We start from the raw sequence: 17,924 nt of genomic DNA, 5'->3' as shown, positions 1-17,924 counted from the left end.
TATAACACTCAGCTTCGGCTTATGAAAAGAAGATGCAATTTGCAATCTTGTCTGTTACATCTCTAGTGTTGCACCCTTTCATTTACTACACGAAAGCAGCAGTCAAAAGCATTCCTAGAGACACAATGGAGCAGTACAGCAGCCTCAACAGCTTTTGAGATTCAGTATTATATTACAAAACTACTCTTTTGTGTGTGTGTGTGAGGATATTGTGCCTGTTTACAAGAAGGCTGGGGAAAAGGTCAGGGAAAGTGCGTAATTATTATCAGCTTTGCTGAGGCCACACCTGGATGAAGCATTTAATGCTTAGACAAGAATGAACTTGAACTGCTTTTGGAACATAGAAGCAGCTAGGATAACCACAGAACGTAACAAATCAGAAAGAAAACGGCATTAAGAGGCTGTGTTGCAGCACGGGGAAACCAAGAGCAACCCACAGGATTCTAAAAATGTAGCCAAGGCCACCCTCATCTTTAACAAAGGGGTGTGGTCTTCAGAGAATATGACTGCTGACATATGACGCTCCATTCTGATCTGGACAGCCTCTGCTGGGTGCATTTGGAGGAGGAGGAGGAGGAAGTAAAACTGGTAATTTTTAATGCAAATTAAACCTAGCCTTTATATTCTGGCAATTTATAATGTTGGGCAAAATCTGGGCACAGCTTCCTTCTAGAATCTGGATAGCAATAGTAATTCATGGACATTTCTTATAAGAGACCTGTCTAATGATTTGAGATGATCTATGCACAGGAAAGATACTATCAAAAGATTCTGTAAAATTAAATGCTACTGTATTTTGCAGGGCTTGAATGGCAGGGAGGAAATCTCCACCCACAAGCTGAGCTTTGCTCACTTGTGATGCCAAAATAAGACTCTAGCCATGTGGCATAGATGTTCACAATATGATTGGGTAGACCCTGCTTGGGCACTGTAGGCTTGGCTGCAACTCAGTGGAGTTCAGATACACCATTGGTACAACAGGAACATGCCTAGGACCTCAGCTCCCTGAGTCATACGATAACACAATCTAAAGTTTCATTTAAAAAAATGTGTTCTAGCCCTCATGATGGCAGAGAAAAACCTGGAAACATGATATGAATGTACTTGATGCAGTGATTACTGAATCAACTGAGCGAGAAGCAGCTGCTACTAGAGCCAGGGAGATAGTTATCTGGCCCCACACCCACTTCCAAAGCAGGCCAGGCCCGTACTGTTCCAGGGAAGAGGCAGAACGAATTATCTGGGGGGACTTGAATACCCTATTAGTGTCTGTGAGATTGGTTCTCATTGGTGGGTCTGCAATGTCCTGCTGGGTGGGGCGCCACCCCTCTGGCCTTCTGACTCCATTGTTAAGATTTGGGGTAAACAGTGGCAGTCACCTCCTAAATACTACACATGCCTGGCACCAATATGAGATGCCACTCACAGTACATTGTGCAGATCTGCAAACCTCCCTCTCCTTTCTTTTGTGTTTTGACAGCAGTGAAATAGTTAACAATGTTAACCTTTAAGCATCATCATTGAACTTCTTTGTCTCCCATCAGCTGACATTGAAATGAACAGGATAGTTCACACCTCTTAGAGAGAGTGTTTCAGGCTCTCTGCAGATTCAGGCAGACATTACTGTATCAGTTTACATTCATTTCATGTTTTCAAGTGGAGAACAAGAGCACAGCCTCAGAAAAACACTAGGTCACCACGCTGGTACCACACCACTCAATTTAAGGCCTACTTCTTTTCACTTCTACAGCACCTTCCACATCAGGATCTTAAAGCACTTTAAAAACATCCTCATAAAACTTTGATGAGTTAAGTAAGTATTACTCTAACTAATATGAGATGCTGAGGGCCAATGCCTCAACTGATGTAAATTGCACAGCTCCATGAACTTCAGTGGACCTGTCACAATTTATACCAGTTTAGGCTTTACACTGGTTGTGACTGGTTCACTCACTCACAGGAAGTCCACTGATTAGGAATAGGAGAATCCAGACCACCTGACTTCAAGTCTTGTGCTTTAACCACAAACCACTCATCCTCTCCTCCTTTGAATCTCCAAAATCAGTGTTTATAGTGTAGGTCCTGGAGGAGAAAAGACTTTCTACACGCACAATTCTGTATGAGTAAGACACTTTTAAAACTTGGTTATATTCCATCTTCCACTATGACTAATGGTAACCAAACATAACTTAATAATTGTACAATTATTTTCCCATTGCTTAATAATTAATTTTCCTCATTCATGAGATGCTGTTTATTCTGACTGTCAGAGATATGCAAGGGCCTCTGCAATCCAGTAGTGAGTGACAATCACTTATTTCTTAGGGATAACTTTCTTAGCTGTAACATTCAGAAAACACCTTTTCCCCCAGGGTGATGAGAAAAGGCCAGATGCTGAAGTGCTTACTCAGTTTTTACTCTGGCAAAACTCCTGTTGACAGTCCATACGAATTTCCAAGACTTCGGTGGGAATTCTGCCTGAGAAAGGACTGAGTGAAAACCAGGCCAGGACTCAGGAGTTGGCACTGTGTTAAGAGGGCTAGGAGAAGCTTCTATCAGGAAACCTGAATTTTTTCACATTACAGACTCAAAACTCTCAGCCCTGGTACATTAAAATGTTCAGCTGGGATTATGAGCCTGGGCCCAGTTTTTAGGCAGACATGGCTGCTTTATGAGGTTACCATGCAAATTGTTTTCCACTTTATCTTGCAACCACTGAAGTTAATGTCCAAGTTCCTACTGAGTTCAATGGTGCAATATCAGGTTCTCAGTGTAGTCTAACCATATGCATTTACGGTTTAACCGTGCAGAATTTGCTGATCAGTAACTCTTAATCATGAAACCAGACTGAAATGCCAGTTGTTTGGAATGTATTTTGCTTTGAGTCTTTTGGGTTCAGTTGAACCTGACACGAAAAGCAAATCTCAGGGTGTGGCAACTTTTTTTCTGTGAATCCAAACTGGGGGTGGTTTTGGGGGAGGGGGGAGCTTGTACATGCATCTGCAAATCAAAAACTATGGGAATTCTCAATTCTTGTTCAGGCCAAACTCCCACTGAACTCTTCATCATCACACAAAATGGTACATTTAAAAAATAGGTAGGAAGGCCTATTATACTGACTTGGATTTGGGGTTGTGCTGGATGAAACTCAAAAAAGCCGTCAGCTCAGAGAAGAATCCAAGGTTTTATTGGATCTTTGGGTTCATAAATCCTGTTATGGTCAATGGTGGTAATACAAGCAAATTGAGAGAAGAATTGTGTCCATCTTCCCTGACCTTATCTGTCTGTTGTCTCGTGTTTTTTACTTAGATTGTAAGCTCTTTGGGGCAACGTATTGTCTTGTGTTAGTTCAGCACCTAGTCCACTGGGTTCCTGGTCCATGACAAGGGCTCGTAGGCACTACTGCAATACAAATAATAATATTAGTAGACCCTCTAGAAGGTCAGCATTCAATCTTCTCCTCCTGAGTGACTTGATTCTCCTGGTTTGGTATCCAGTCTTGTGTTCAAGGACAGCCAGGTTGTCAGCTTCCCAAAACCACCTGTACAGCATTCCAAATAGTTGCCAGGAAGGGAAGGAAAGGACCGAGTTTGGAATTGGAACCTGATTCCCTCGGCTGCGAGAGTAGAGCAGTTACCTTTAAATCGCTGAATTGGCTTCTATGAAATACATGACTGAACTTACAGATTTGCTATTAGCAGTGCCTCCCTATAGCTCTGATATCTTAAAACATAAAAACATTTTGAATTAGTTGGGAAATTCTGTATCTTCATGCATGGGAGCTGTTGCAGACTGAGTTTTTGGGCATCATATTGTTTTCTCATCTGCATGACTCCTCTCCCCCCCCCTTTTTGGTCATTGTGCCAAAACATGCTGTGGCAGGCTGTGTTCACTTACAACCTATTCCATGATGAAGTGTAAACCCATTGCAACACAGCCCATCTGGTACATTTTATTATAGCTTTTAGAGACGTACCATGGTTTTTGTTGACTGTAAGAATTTTGTGAAATAGGAGTATTTATTTTCCAAATTCCCCACGGGCATAAGCAGGTAGGAAACAGATATCTATGTCTAATTAGAACCTTCTAGTTCAAGTTAATCTTTCTTAATTTTCTTTCATCCCACCTCTAACATGCATTCTCTCATTCATAATTGTCACTGGATGGTTCAAAGTTATCTATTTATTTAGGTTTTTATACCATGATCTTCAGAGTGCCTCACATGGAAATAAAATTAAGAAAATCATTCTTGTTGGGAGGGTCTCTCTCTCATATTGTCCTGAAGTGCTCAGGGAAAGTGCTAGTATTAATTTTTCATTTATTAATTAATTGCTGAAGGAAGGGTAGGGCACAGAGATGGATTTTGCAGTGAAGTTCATGATCACCTTGACCTTTTCAGGAAGGGAGTTCTGTGCAGTGATCTGATTGCCAAAAATGCCCTGTACCTGGTTACTTACAAGCTCTTGTAAAGAGCTTCATTGTTCCTGTGGAGCTCAGTTGCCATGCAAGGTTCTGACTCTGAATGGAGAAGAGATTCCTCGGCCAGGTCAGTCCCAGCCCATGAAAAGGTTTAAAGATTTAGACCACTGACCATCAACAGGATCAATGGAGATCGAACATGGAGCCTGGAGTGCTGAGATGATGTGCTCTCTTTTATTAATGTTGTTTAGCAGCCCGTCTGCTGTGTTCTGTACTGCTTGGTGTTTTTCAAGGGTTCTATGTTCATTCCTATACCTGGAGAAGAGAGGATACTGATACCACCAACAGCTGTCAGAAAAGTGGCAAACTGCTCCCTAGTCTGGTAGAAGTACATTAGCCTTTGTCACTAAACGTAGGGGTGGATCATGGTGAGACTGTTAACTGCATTCACTATCTCCAAAGGAAAATATAATCGTTTATCTCGCTTACCTTCCTTTATCCAGTCCACCCCATTCCTTGAGTCTGTTGCTCTCTACCCTTGCAGAAGCACTACACAGAAGTCCTTTAACAACTTGTGCCATCAGGAGGACATGCTAAAACAAAAGCCAAGGGGAAAATGTCATTGTTATCAAACAGCAAGTATCTTTGGAAAAAGTCCTGTTCCAACTCCCAAACAAGTGGAAGTACCAGGATAAAGAGTGCTGGGGTCTGCTGAGCTGAACTTGCAGTTGCCAAGAAAACCAGCAAAAAACATTTTGTTTAAACACAAGCATGTCTGAACAGGGCTCCTCATATAACAAGAGAATGCTTCAGTTGTCTTCTCCCTCATCCTGCATTCACTGACTCTTCAACCTCCCCTCCCTTTCTTTTTCAGCAGGGAACCGTTTGTGCAGGGCACTGCTTACATCTGACCGCTTAAGCCATGCACACCATCTAGGTCAATCCACCTATTTGTCACTGGTACCCTGTGTTTTCTGCAAGGCTGACACCATCCCACTGGGCTACGCTGTCAGATACAAACTGATCTCATACTTTGTATTCACATCCTTTGGTCAAGTAGTCTGCAAAACCTTGGCCTCCAACACTGGTTAATGTTTTCTGCTATTCACATTTATTTCAATCCATTTTATGCAGCCCTATTTCTTTGGTCAAAGACTTTGATACTCCAAGTCATTTATCTTATAACACAGCTACTTAGTTGCAACTTCAGTGTTAAGAATTTATAGTGGGATAGAGTTGGGGGGAGGGGGAGAAGGAGAAGGGGGGATCAAACATTATCAAGTGAAAGCACATGCCACTTCTTGTGTATCTTCTTCTGCAATTCTTTGAAGTTTAATCTTGTCAAAAGAAAAGCCTTTCAGCTACTTTGTGGCAACAACTCAGGCTTGTAACTTTGACTGCACAGAACTCCTAGTTCATAAACTGATCTCTTCCTTTCCTGACAATTAGTACCAAAGTTTAAATTCCATCCTCTGCTACCACCACATCAGCTGTCTGGAGCTGTTTGCCCACCTCCTCCTATCACGCTCATTTCCCCCTCCCTTTTTATAATGCATCTGAAAACCTCCTCCTTTGCTGCTGCCTACAGCCAGCAAGCTGTCAATCAGTTCTTCTCTTCCTTCTGATTTGGTAGCATTGTACCCCACTTTGCACAGCTGTAAATGACTACACAGAACATGGGGTAACTGAGCATCGGGCCCAAATAGATATAGATCAGGATACAAAATTAGAAGCTGGAATAATTCTAAGCCTTATATTACAATAGAACGAGATTGTGTCTTTAAGGCTACATCTACACTGTGAACTAGGGGCACGATCCCCCTGCTCATGTACGCACTAGCTCTCATTGAAACTGGTGGGTAGGTAAGCAGCATGGCTAAGTGGTGCTTCTGCTGATGCTACGCATGGTACTATAGCAATGCTGCTATTTATACATGCGCCCGCTCCCTGAAAGCTAGTGCAAGTATATATACGCATGCAGGGGACTCCTACCCCTAGCTTGCAGAATAGATATAGCCTGAGGCAGCACAAAACCAGCCCACCTCAGGAGAAGTTTGGGGTGGGATTGTCATCCCTTCCCCCACACTAGTGCACACAGCTTGCTCTGCAGAAGGGAGACAGGTCCAATACTGTCTTTTTCATAATCTCCCCTCCCTTTTTTGTTGTTGCCCTCTTTGTATGATGTGCAATACTGAGGATGCAGAGGGTACGTCTACACTGCAATCAGGACAGCATGTGTAGACATAACTCAGTAGCTCACTTAAAAATAGCAGCACAGGCACATGAGACAACGTGGGCCAGCTGCCTGATCATGTACATAGGGTCCTGGGAGGATTTTACTTGGGCAGTTAGCCTGTGCCCTCATGGCTACCCTGCTGTTTTTAGTGATTCAGCTCAATCAAAGCTAGCTTGGGTACATCGACAAGTGCTGCAGCTGTGACTCCCAATTGTTGTGAAGACATACCTACAGAGGGAGATAGCCCTGTACTTTGCTGAATGCAGTTGAGACTTACGTGGGACAAAAAGGCAGAAGTCTTATGTCTTTTCCTCTCCACCCATGCAAGCGGCAGTCATGAGCTGGCCCTGATTTTCTAATTTATCTGCAAGGCGGTATCTCAATTACTTGGTTAAAAATGAAAATATTTTGATAAGACGATAAGATTTTAGTCTAAATACTTGTGGGTAAACAGTGAGTATAAAGTGACATTGTGCTGTGGTTTGCTCTGTGGTCAAAGGGGAAATTATACTGTAATGTCTCCAATTTTCTTTAGTTTCTTATTGTACACTTTTGGTGCTGGTGTATAGGCTAACTGTATTTTATTTATACTAAGATACTTGATATGGGCTTTTTACAAAGACAAAGCCATGATCATCAAACACTGTGAACTCTTGTTTCTTATATCATGTTGCACATTTCAAACCAGTAAGGACAAGAATGGAGTGACCAATGGATTTTTTTGGCTCGAGGGCTGAATCAAGAAATCTGGGTGGAAATATATGGTTCAATTTGAATTGAAATTTTTTTTCCTCGTATAAAACAAACTTGAAAAAAATTCATGTGTAATCAACTGAAATGTGTGGAGTCAACTTTAAATAATTGTTTTGTTTCAGTTTTGGCTTTTTGGGGTGTGTGTGTGTTTTTTTAAACTGGCCAAATTTGAAATCAAAATTCTGTTTTGAATCAGAAAGTTGAAATGAAGGGGTTTGAAATGAAAGAGATCAGACATTTTGAAATGGTCCAAGCAAAACATTTCTACTCTTGTTCCCCAACCAAAACTTGCAATCTGAATTTAGCAAATAGTTTTGGGCCCTGAAATTTTTTTATTTTATTTTTGTGTGTGCAAAAAACCAACTCATTGAACAAATTTGGCCTCACTCTCCAGCCAGATTTTCTAGTACTCAGCACTCCCAGTTGAGACTAGGGTTGCCAACTCTGACTGAAGCTATTCTGGGATATTTTTTCCCCAACATGATGTAATGTCATTTTCTTAAAATGTCCTGTTAAAATCTCCCGGATTGCTTTCAATAGAGATCAGTGCTGATTCCGGGAGACTCCAGGCCAGTCTTGGAGGGTTGGCAACCCTAGTAGGGGCCAGACTTTCAAAAGAGCTCACTCAGTCCCTGTTGAGGCTCCTAAATAAAGACCAGCTTTTCAAAACACCCAACATGCTGACTCTGGGAAATCTGGCCCATATGAATTGACTGTATACATCTCCTTTGGATGTTACTAAGCACCATACATACCACAGAGATAACACTTTCGGTGGTAACTAATGCTCTTTAAAAGGAACATAAAAAGAGGAGACGTGATACTTTTTGTATTATTGTTTTGGAAAATGCACATAACATAATCATGTCTTCTCAAATTCATGATCATGGAACAACACGATGTAGTTAACATGCAGCCAAAATCTTTAGTTTTAATCTCAGTTCTTACTCAGGCAAAACTCCCATTGACTTCCCAGTGTAGCGTGAAAGCTGGTCTCTTTCACCGACAGAAGTTGGTCCAATAAAAGATATTATCTCACCCATCTTGTGTTTCTAATATCCTGGGGCCAGCACAGCTACAACAACACTGCAAGCAGCAATTGACTTCAATGACAGTTTGCCTGCATGAAGACTTTGAGGGTAATTTACTGCAATTGGAATCCCTGGCATCCTGTGGGGAAGGACTTGAATCCCAAGGTTTGTCTCCATAATGTTTTGCTCTGCCTCTTTTCTTTAGGTGAGCATATATTGCATAGGCACACCGTGTGTGGTGGTCATATTCTAATGATAATTTGTGCAGACACATGATACATTTTATTTATCAGACAACCTTGACTGCCTCACCTGCACTCTTCTCCCCGTCCATCTCTTCCAAGACCACTTCTAAAATAGGTGGTTAAAAACAATGTGATATTTGTAAGGCTCAGCTATTTGCTCAGTGTTAAGAATAACTAAGCTCTTTATATTTGGGGCCAGATTTTCAAAACAGTGACCTTCATCTGCGTATGCGCGCAACTTTCCATGCACAGATTTTTGTGTACCGTCTCTGTGCATAGGCATTGGAATTTACACATGAACACCCAGAAGCGGCGCCAGGGTTTCTGGTGCCCTAGGCAGAATTTGGGGGCGGCATTTTGCGCGCTCCCCACAGGGTGTGTGGGAACTTCCGGTTCTGCTCCCATCGCACCGCCGAAGAAGGACCCTCCGCTGAAATGCCGCAGGAGACAGCAGCAGTCATTGCCGAAAAGTCGACGGTAGCTCAATTGCCTGCTGCTGTTTTCCGCGGCATGTCGGAGGAGGGTCCTTCTTTGGTGGCGCCACGGGAGTGGAACCCGAAGCTCCTGTGCGCCCCATGGGGAGCGCACAAAATGCTGCCCCCTGAATCCTGGCGCCCTAGGCGACCGCCTAGGGTCGCCTAATAGAAGCATCGGCCCTGTGAACACCATTCATCTTGGTCACGGGTGAAAGTAAAATGTGCGCACAAGCATTTGCAGGTACAAATGGAAGCAACTTGAGCTCCTTTGAAAATCCGGCTCTCATGTTAATTAGCCCCTTAAATTGTGATACGTTGATCTTTGTCTGACCACTGCCCTCTGTTGCTTTTCGAGACAACCAGAGAAAGAATGACTGGTGTAACATGTGTTTACCTGTGTAAGCTAGTGAAATCTTATGCTGGGAAAAGTCCCATTTTATTAAGCTTTAAACAAAAAGTCTACCTTAGGTGTTAATTAGAATCTAAATTCAGGTATTAACCTCTTTGACTGAAAGTGCATGTTGAGTAATTGCAGGAAAGGGGCCAATTTCAGACACAGCAGTAATTACTGAATTAGTAGAAAAGTTCAAATGGAGCTTCAGATTTCAGATCATTACTGAGTTGTCTGAGGAACAGCTAATCCTGAAGTGACTGGGCTCCTCACACCTGTGTGTGCGTGTGAGGAAACTCCACTTCAATTTCAAAGAAATCTCGCCACAAATAATTCCAGAATGAGATATTAAATTTTCTCAAAATTTTATTTTGTTAGCAAATCTATAAAATTGACCAGGACCTTGAAAATGTAGTGACAACAAAATCTGAAAGACGAGTTCTTGGGGTTTTTTTTAGCCATTGTTTCATCATGAACTTGACTGTTCCTTACATCATTCACTTAATTGTCCTGTAATCTAACCTCCTATCTGTGGAAGTGCATGGCTCTTTCATATTTACTGCTTTTCAGACTCCTTAGGGGCCTAATTCTGATTTCACTAACAGTCATTTTACAGCAGTGTAACTCTATTCATTTCAACACCAATCCACAAATACAACAGTGTGAAGAAATTCAGGCCCCTCGTGTTCAGTGCCAACCCTACAATTAGCAGTGACCTGCAGAAATTTTAAAACAGTGTTATTGCAGTAATAGGATTTAAGATACTAATTTTATTTTGATGATGTCTTGCTATACACAATTGCATTGTGCAAAATTGTTAAACTCTCTTACTTGCTAAGGCAAAACCCGATTCAGGTATATTGGTAAAGAGAGAAGTTGAAATTGTACAAGAGTTAGAATCCATTCTTTACATGAGAATACTAGTTGTTTGATTGTCTTCACAGCTTGTGATGCAAAGAAAAAGATAAACGCAACATAACCCAAGTACTTAAAAATAACATTAATAGACTATAAAAGGCAGAGAGGAGAAGGATTTAGTTTTAATGTTGTAATAGATCCATCGACATCTAGAACTTTATGATTGTCACATTGCCGCACACTGTTGACATTTGGGGTCAGATCCTGGCTCTCATTGAAGTCCAGTGGCAAAAATCGCATTAACTTTGATAGGGTCAAAATCTCACCTATGGAATTTTATGGTAGCAAGAAGGATAGAATTCAGATCACCCTATTCCAAAAATAGGGGAACTTAGCTAAAGGAGAATCCCTGCCAGTAGAGGGCCTGTGACACATGTTTGCATAGTGTGGATTACACCCAGCAGAGGGCAGTGGTAGATATACATATGCAAAAACCCAGACCTGAAGAAGACCTCTGTGCAGCTCAAAAGCCTGTTTCTTTCACCAACAGAAGTTGATCCAACAAAAGATATTCCCTCACCCACCTTGTCTCTACATACACGCTAGTTAGCTTACATAGGCTGGGAGATAAAGATTTTTTTATTATATACCCATAATTAAGTGTTTTATGGAGCCAACATGATAACCCATAGAGTTTCCTAGGTGAAATTGAAATATTGTGTATCCCGCATAGTGATATTTCTCTATTAGCTGGCTTGGGCTATGTTTGTTTTTTTTCCTGAAAGAAGGGAGAATCAGACCATCTGTATATAAAAATACCCAGAGAATAATTTTTACCTACTTAGCTCTTTAGGATATAGAATTTTTACGCTGTAAGTAGACTCTTCCATGCCTCCATGTTTGCACTTGGTACTTCTCAGAAAATGATGAGGAAGATTAAAAAGTTACAAATATTGTGACTGAAGTTAGATAAAATGGAATAACCTCTGGGTGTCTTTCATCCTAAGGTTCCCAAGGTGTTTCTCAGACTGCGTGTATGTGTAAGACTTCACCACTAGACTCATAGACTCATAGACTTTAGGGTCAGAAGGTACCAATGTGATCATCTAGTCTGACCTCCTACACAAAGCAGGCCACAGAACCCTACCCATCCACTTCTATAACAAACCCCTAACCTATGTCCGAGTTACTGAAGTCTTCAGATTGTGGTTTGAAGACCTCAAGCTGCAGAGAATCCACTAGCAAGTGACCCGTGCCCCATGCTGCAGAGGAAGGCGAAAAACCTCCAGGGCCTCTGCCAGTCTGCCCCGGAGGAAAATTCCTTCCTGACCCCAAATATGGCGATCAGCTAAACCCTGAGCATGTGGGCAAGACTCACCAGCCAGCACTCAGGAAAGAATTCTCTGTAGTAACTCAGATCCCATCCCATCACCGACCACTGGGCATACTTATCTGCTGATAATCAAAGATCAATTGCCAAAATTAAGTTATCCCTTCATATCATCCCTTCCATAAACTTATCAAGCTTAGTCTTAAAGCCAGATATGTCTTTTGCCCCCACTACTCCCCTTAGAAGGCTGTTCCAGAACTTCACTCCTCTAATGGTTAGAAACCTTCATCTAATTTCAAGTCTAAACTTCCTAGTATCCAGTTTATACCCATTTGTTCTTGTGTCTACATTGGTACTAAGCTTAAATAATTCCTCTCCCTCCCTAATATTAATCCCTCTGATATATTTATAAAGAGCAATCATATCCCCCCTCAGCCTTCTTTTGGCTAGACTAAACAAGCCAAGCTCTTTGAGCCTCCTTTCATATGACAGGTTTTCCATTCCTCGGATCATCCTAGTAGCCCGTCTCTGAACCTGTTCCAGTTTGAATTCATCCTTCTTAAACATGGGAGACCAGAACTGCACACAGTATTCCAGGTGAGGTCTCACCAGTGCCTTATATAATGGTACTAACACCTCCTTATCTTTGCTGGAAATACCTCGCCTGATGCATCCTAAAACCGCATTAGCTTTTTTAACGGCCATATCACATTGGCGGCTCATAGTCATCCTGCAATCAACCAATACTCCAAGGTCCATCTTCTTCTCTGTTGCTTCCAACTGATGTGTCCCCAATGTATATCTAAAATTCTTATTATTAATCCCTAAGTGCATGACCTTGCACTTTTCACTATTAAATTTCATCCTATTACTATTACTCCAGTTTACAAGGTCATCCAGATCTTCCTGTAGGATATCCCGGTCCTTCTCTGTGTTAGCAATACCCCCCAGCTTTGTATCATCCACAAACTTCATTAGCACATTCCCGCTTTTTGTGCCAAGGTCAGTAATAAAAAGGTTAAATAAGATTGGTCCCAAAACTGATCCTTGAGGAACTCCACTGGTAACCTCCTTCCAGCCTGACAGTTCACCCTTCAGTACGACCCGTTGAAGTCTCCCCTTTAACCAGTTCCTTATCCACCTTTCAATTTTCATATTGATCCCCATCATTTCAATTTAACTAATAATTCCCTATGTGGAACTGTGTCAAATGTCTTACTGAAATCAAGGTAAATTAGGTCTACTGCATTTCCTTTGTCTAAATAATCTGTCACCTTCTCAAAGAAGGAGATCAGGTTGGTTTGGCACGATCTACCTTTAGTAAAACCATGTTGTAATTTGTGCCAATTACCATTGACCTCAATGTCCTTAACTACTTTCTCCTTCAAAATTTTTTCCAAGACCTTACATACTACAGATGTCAAACTAACAGGCCTATAGTTACTCGGATCACTTTTTTTTCCCTTTCTTAAAGATAGGAACTATGTTAGCAATTCTCTAGTCGTACGGTGCAACCCCTGAGTTTACCGATTCATTAAAAATTCTCGCGAATGGGCTTGCAATTTCATGCGCCAGTTCCTTTAATATTCTCGGGTGAAGATTGTCTGGGCCCTTCAATTTTGTCCCATTAAGCTGTTCAAGTTTGGCTTCTACCTCAGATGTGCTAATATCCACCTCCATATCCTCATTCCCGTTTGTCATCCTTCCATTATCCCTAAGCTCCTCATTAGCCTTATTAAAGACTGAGACAAAGTACTTATTTAGATATTGGGCCATGCCTAGGTTATCCTTAACCTCCTTTCCATCCTTAGTGTTTGAGTGGTCCCACTTCTTCTTTCTTTGTTTTCTTCTTATTTATATGGCTATAGAACCTTTTACTATTGGTTTTGATTTCCTTTGCAAGGTCCAACTCTACTTGGCTTTTAGCCTGTCTCACTTTATCCCTACATGTTCTGACCTCACTAAGGTAGCTTTCCTTGCTAATCCCACCCTTCTTCCACTCCTTGTAGGCTTTCTGCTTTTTCTTAATTACCTCTCTGAGATGCTTGCTCATCCAGCTCGGTCTACAATTCCTGCCTATGGTTTTTTTCCCCTTTCTTGGGATGCAGGCTTCTGATAGTTTCTGCAGCTGCTACTTAAAGTAATTCCAGGCCTCCTCCACATTTAGATCCACAAGTTCTTCAGTCCAATCCACTTCCCTAACTAATTTCCTTAATTCTTTAAAGTTAGCCCTCGAGAAGTCAAAAACCCTAGTCCCAGATCTATTTTTGTTTATCCTTCCATCTAGTTTGAACTGAATTAGCTCATGATCACTCGAACCAAGGTTGTCCCCTACAACCTTTTCTTCTATGAGGTCCTCACTGCTCACCAAAATCAAATCTAAAATGGCATCCCCTCTTGTTGGTTCTTCAACTACTTGGTGAAGAAATCCATCTGCTATCACATCCAGAAAAATCTGAGCCCTATTATTCTTGCTAACACTTGTCCTCCAGTCTATATCTGAGAAGTTAAAGTCTCCCATGATCACACATTTCCCATTAGTGTTTACTTCATTAAAAACATTAAAGAGATTTCTATCCATCTCCAGATCAGATCCCGGCAGTCTGTAGCACACCCCAAGCACTATCTCAGAGGAGGCTCTAATAGCTTTCTTTCCCAGTGTGATTTTTGCCCAGATAGACTCTGTCTTGTCCATTCAATCACTTCTTATTTCTTTACAGTTAACCTCCTCATTGATGTACAATGCTACTTCACCACCTTTGCCTTTATTTCTGTCTTTCCTAAACAGCACATAGCCTTCAATACCTGTACTCCAGTCAGGACTACTATTCCACCATGTTTCTGTTATCCCTATAATATCCGGTTTCACTTTCTGCACCAGTAGCTCTAGTTCCTCCATTTTGTTACCTAGGCTCCTCACATTAGCGTGCAGACATCTTAATTTTTGCCGTTTGGCTTCACTGACGTTCTTCACCCTGTTAGGCACAGACATTCTACCACCAGCATCACCTGTTAGTCTGCTATCTACACTACCCTTCCTCCTTATGCCAATTCTTCTGTCCATGGCTGTATCCCCTCTTACTTTGTTTACTTCCCTCTCAAGGTTAAGTTCCGGCGTGAAGATCACCTGGACATCTCCCAACCATCTCTCCCAAATTCCTAGTTTAAAGCTCTCTTAATCAGTATCATTCGTTCCCACATGAAGGACAATCAACAGATTATTTCCTGCTCCCGCTAGGATCCTTTTCAGCCTCAGGTCGACATCCTGTATCTTAGCACCGGCAGACAGCACACCCTTCTTTTCTCTGGGTCAGCTCTAGTTACAAGCCTGGCTATTCTTCTCAGTAAGGAGTCCCCAATCACGTAGACCTGCCTTTTCCTGGTGACAGTGTGATTCTCCAGTCTATCCTCTGCACCCACTGGCTGCAAGTCCTCTCGATTCCTATTCACTCTTGCAATCCTCCTGGGGCTTATATTTGGTGTTGCCTGCATTGACTCCTCCCCTCCTCCTGTGGGACTAACAGCTCTTCTCTTTTTCCTTGCCCTCTCTCCTTCAGCGACCACCTGCTGTTCCGCTTCTTCATTTTCCAACTCTGCAAACCTCTTCCTGAGTTCTATTCCTCCTTCATTGGCCCGTCTTTTCCTCTGCCTGGTTCTCTTAGTCACATGCTTCTACCATCCATTTTCCTCCCCCAGCAGTCTCTCCTCTGAATTCTTTGGTCCTGCTTCCATCTGCACGTCTGAGCTTATCCCTTCAGTCCCCTCATGTCTGTGCTCCATCATCTGCTCAAACCCCCTTCTAAACTCAACCAGAGTTTCCACCTGCATCTCCAGTCCTCAGATCTTTTCTTCCATCAGCTCTATCAGTATGCAGACAAAACTCTTTTCAGGTACCCCCTCCAAGATCATGTACATACTGCAGCTTCCACATCCAGTCATCCTCATTGTGTCTTTCACTGCTACCTCTGTATCAGTCATGGCCTTCCCACCTAAAACCTGGTAGTGCACGGAACAGAACACAACACAAACCCCCAGCAGGCACCAGACCACCACCCAGTCCCTTAACTAGCCTGTCAGTTCCTCTTTCTTAGTCTCCCCCTGGAAACTCCCTCTGAAACTCCCCTGTTTACAGCTCTGTTTGCTGGCTGCTGTGCTGCTGCCTGACTGGCTGGCTACTTTTATAGGACCCATAATCAGGTAAGCCCTGCCCCCTAATCAGGGCTCTGCTGCTCTCCCAGCACACTGCCCCTAGCAGCCTCCACACACACACACTACACACTACAATCTACAAACTACAAAAACCTGCTCCTCCAACAGAACTCCGTCTGAAACTCCCCTGTTTACAGCTCTGTTTGCTGGCTGCTGTGCCGCTGCAGCTGTCTGTGCCGCTGCCTGACTGGCTGGCTACTTCGCCACTAAAATGCAACTACAGTAATAATACTTGGCTCATATGTAGCACTTTTCATCTGTAGATTTCAAAGCATTTTAGAAAGGAAGTTGACATCATTGTCCCCATTTTACAAATGGGGAAAATGAGACTGAGAGACTTGGTTAAGGTCACCCAGTGGATCAGTGGCAGAGCTGGGAAAAGAACTGATATCTCTGAGACCTGATCAACGTTCTGTCCAGTGAGCCACGCTGTCTGATTACTCTGGAGTGAAACATGGTAGCTATTCTGCACCAGCAAAAATCCATAACAGCTATTTACCATTAGAGGCAAGGTAAACAGCAATGCCATTTAGAATTACAAAGGGAATTTGGATAGGCTGCATGACTAGTACATTGCAGCTACTGTTTTTGTTCTTGTGAAAATTTCATATATCTTTAAGGACTGAAATACACCGAAACCCTAAATGTTGTTATCTGATATAACACCATTATTAAGGAAACATGTTAGCTGTAAACAAATAATGTAGGAATAGATACTAAAATAATTATTAATGACATGGTCCCAATCCTGTAAGTGCTCATAATTTCCTGTTGGAGCTCAGTATCTGAATTTGTACTCCCAGGGTCTAGCCCTTAAATTCTTAAATACAGAAGTAGTTGCTTGTTGTTTTAATTCTCAACAGGAAAACAGCTGGTTATTGGCCTTACACTATTTGTTGCAAAACTCTTTCCATTCATAGTTTTTTTACAACTTTCCCTTAAGGAAAAAATCCTTTTATAGCCAAGCGGTTCAAATCCTTGCATATGCATTGATACTCTGGGACCAAGACAGCTACAGCAACACTGCATTCAGAAAACTCCAGTGTAATTTTTTAGTGGATATAATGTATATTCAGCTACAGTGCCAGATGCATTAGAAATACTTTGATAGATTACTAAGATGTAAAATTCACAAGTTGTCTTCTGTAATAAAATACGACACTATCCAAAAATACTCTGATATGCTGTACTACCTATATTGTAGCATCAAATTCTTTGCAAATCAGGCAAAATCACTGCATGACTCATGTGAACGTAATCACAAATTGTGAAACCATTCTTATAGATTATGACCGTCTCAAAAATCCTCATTGAGTAACTCAACAATTCACAGTTACCTTTTTATATTTTATTGTATACAATACATCAATCCTAGCCCTGCAGGGCATTTATTCTGTACATAGTTGACACATATGAATCAATAATAAAGATAATGAAAGCTCCACTACTTAAAGGCTCTGCTTTGAATCAGTGATCCAAACAGTCTTCTGTATCAGGCCAAGTAGTTTTGGATGAACTCAGCAAGGCTTCAAAAGCAAGCACCTTCTTTATCTGTACAACTGGCATCTACAGCGATGCCTGACGAAGAGTGTGGCTTCATGAGCCTTTGGGAGCAGATGGTTGGGAAATGGCCAATGCAGAGCTCATAAGGGACCAGCAGAGATCCTCTCTAAAGATATCTAAGGGAAGACGCAAGGGTTTTGGTATATGTTGGGTGTAGCGGGGAGGCTGACTGCTGAAATTAGCTTCCCCAGCTGCATGGACAATCTCAGGTCCTTTTTGTTGCATGTTAGAAGCTTTGACCTGAAATTCTCAGTCACCAAACCTTTAAGGTTAAGTTTGAGTGAATATTTAATTTTACTCTGCTCCACTGCGCTGTTCACATGATCCTGGACTTGTGAATATATATTGCTCGGCCATTATTCAAAGATGGGGGAAATAGATGGAAAGGAAAAACACATTTGGTATATTTGAAA

The 17,924-nt window shown here is 41.9% G+C and overlaps 1 long non-coding RNA gene across 2 annotated transcripts in view; it reads left to right on the top strand.

Moving 5' to 3' along the window:
- The first annotated feature begins 368 nt into the window (after positions 1-368).
- Positions 369-17,924, top strand: part of LOC115657503 — a 130,432-nt gene continuing 112,876 nt past the window's right edge. For both annotated transcript variants that reach the window (XR_004001989.1, XR_004001988.1), the window contains exon 1: positions 369-588. This is a non-coding gene — a long non-coding RNA (uncharacterized LOC115657503). The remainder of the gene's footprint in view (positions 589-17,924) is intronic.

The sequence above is a fragment of the Gopherus evgoodei genome, chromosome 9, assembly GCF_007399415.2.
Source record: "Gopherus evgoodei ecotype Sinaloan lineage chromosome 9, rGopEvg1_v1.p, whole genome shotgun sequence".
NCBI lineage: Eukaryota > Metazoa > Chordata > Testudines > Testudinidae > Gopherus > Gopherus evgoodei.
This window is presented reverse-complemented; position numbering and strand designations above follow the sequence as displayed.